The following is a 2,701-nucleotide window of genomic DNA, read 5'->3' as shown; positions in this document are numbered from 1 at the left end:
TTTCTATATATCACTTTCTTCCTTCCCTTTGTGTCGCTGCTTCTCTATCCTCTTCTTGCTTTGCTCTTATTCTTGGTATTTCGTGGGTTTTCTGTGTCTCTTTTCTAGTTTCTGTTCTCTCCTTTTAAAAAAACAATTAAAAGCAAAACTCAACATTAATTAGCGACAATATTAATAGCATGACTTTGACTTCCATTATCTCTGCTAGTCTTCCGTATTTTCTCTGTTTGCATCGTTCGCTCAGCAAAACCTGTTCAGTTGTCTCCATATTTACGTGTAATTCAGGTAAGTCCTTGGCCTTCATTATCTTGACAATTACTCTAACAAACCTTATCTAATACTATATAAATATTAGGAAATACATATTCGAATCAATTTTTACATTTACACATCAATTATATCATTTAATCTCTTCTAATCAAATCGAAAGCAACTGTCATAAATTTTACTGCATAAAGTAATGGGTCCCAATCTTTCTTAAATGTTTCTAATGATCATTTTTCTCTTTATAATACACAATATTTCCCTATATTGGTATATTTTCATAAGCCGTGTTTCTAGATTTGCTGTTTCCTTCCTTGCTTCCACTTGGCTGCTATTATCCTGTGGAATAGCAAATATTTCCAATCCTTCTTGCCCTCTTCATATCTAATAGGTTGGCTTTTGGATCTGCTCTGCATTGTTGCTCTCCTCTTGATCCAGTCTCTCATCTTCTTTTTCTCTTTCGTATCTTTCATATCTTTATCACATTGTTCCCAAAATCTTTTTGCTTCTTAGTTTGTTTATACCAGAGAAGGATAGTCCCTCCTTATTCTTATTCTTTGCAGAAGAGGAGCAGAGGATGCAAACGGAGAAGATCCTGGTCCAGATGAGGAAGGAGCAAGAGGAGGCCCAGCGGAGGCTGAGCGAATCCAGAGCGGAGCTGGAGCCGGAGCGGAGCCCGTCTTGCCGAGAGAGCGGTACGTGTGACAAATCCTGACCCAGAAACACAGCGATGGTGATCTAAAGGAACTGTCAGCAAGTTCCTCCTCAGGTTTCAGTAGAATCTCTTTTCCTCTCATTTGAATCCATTTCTCCATTATCTCCTGTTTCTCTGGAGCAGCAGGAAACAAGCTTGTTCCCTCCTCAGTATGACATCCCTTCAACAGGGCTATCATATAGAATTATGGAATCGTAGAAGCACAGAGTTGGAAGAGAAACAGGGTTGGACTGGATCAGGGCCTTTCTTGGGAGGTCTCTTCCAAATCTATATGATTCTACGATTCTGTAATGCTATATGATAGCCCTGTTTCAGTATTTGAAGGGGAGAATAGGAGACAATGGAGCAATGGATGTTTCAGGAAAAGAGATTCCAGCTGAACATTAGGAGGAAGCTCCTGAGAGAAAGGGCTCTTCGACAGTGGAAGATGATGCCTCTGAGCCTCCTTCTTTGGAGGCTGCCTTTAAGCAGAGGCTGGAGGGCCTTCTTTCAATGGGGTGCTCTGATGGAGAAGAAGAAGGGGCTGGGACTGGACCAGGTCCCTTCTTGGGGTCTCTATGATTCTGTGATTCTGCCTATAGCCTTGGCCCTTCTGTTGCCCTCCTTCTCTAGGCTGCTGCCCTCCAAGATGGAGGCTCTTCCGCTGGAAATGCCTCTGGGTTTCAGAAGAGAGGAAGACTTGGGAGGATAGCAAGGACGAATGCAAGAGGAGAGGCTCCCGGCTGATGATTCCAGAGGAGCCTTGGGACGCAGGAGGGCCCTGGCAGGAGGCCCAGGTGGGGCTGCTTTGGGGAAGGGTCTCAATGGTGGTCCCCTTTGCCTTTCCTACCAAGCACCGTTCCTCCATCTGCTCTCCTCCAGCCTTTTCTTTAGCCTGTGCTGTTTGCCCTGGAGGATCCTGGGAGCTGTAGTCCTAAAAAGTAACTCCCCCATGCTCTGTGTAGACGCACAAGGAACTAGGGCTGGGAGACTCTGGGAGCTGTATCTCGGAAAAGTAACTTTTTGAACCATGCTCAGATTAAGGCCATGTTTCAAGCCCTGCGGCTGCCTTGTGTTATATGGAGGAGGGAGCAAGCTTTTTTCCTGCTGCTCCAGAGAACAGGAGACAATGGAGCCTGGAGAGATGGCTCCGCCCACTTTCTGGAGCTTTCCGTTTCTAGATCTGTCTTTCCTTTGAGTCGCAGACATGTTTGGCCCAGTTCTCCCAGTTAAGCAGAGCTTCCAATGGGGAAACCATGCTCCCACTTGATGTTGCCTCTGAAAGGGATCAATGCTCAAAGCAACCCAAACAAATGTGGATTCCATTCAATGCTTTCTCTCTCTTTCTCTCCTCCTCCTTCTTCCCAGACTAGTTCTTTGGAACCGGATCAATTCTGGATTGGGCTTAGCAAGACATGGCGGGCGTCGTGGCGCTGGGTCGACGAGAGGCCTTTCCCCCGGTCAGTCCTTATGGGTTTCACCATGGCATAAACCATTTTAACATACAAACCTTCGCTCGCCGTAACGAAATTCAAAGGACTCAGTCATGCATTACTGGATCTAAAGTAGGAATGTTTCAGCCCTATTTCCTTTTTCTGTCTGTCCCTCTGTCTCTGTCTTTAACCTTTTACTTCCAGCTTCGTTTCTCGTCCAATGTCCAACGTCCGGCGGGCGTTTTGTGTCTATTGTCCTTTCACCTTCCTGTTACTGAGTTTGGTTTTATATCAGTTTTGGGTGCCAAGC

The sequence above is a fragment of the Sceloporus undulatus genome, chromosome 2, assembly GCF_019175285.1.
Source record: "Sceloporus undulatus isolate JIND9_A2432 ecotype Alabama chromosome 2, SceUnd_v1.1, whole genome shotgun sequence".
NCBI lineage: Eukaryota > Metazoa > Chordata > Lepidosauria > Squamata > Phrynosomatidae > Sceloporus > Sceloporus undulatus.
The sequence above is the reverse complement of the archived record's forward strand: the minus strand, read 5'-3'. Positions refer to the sequence as shown.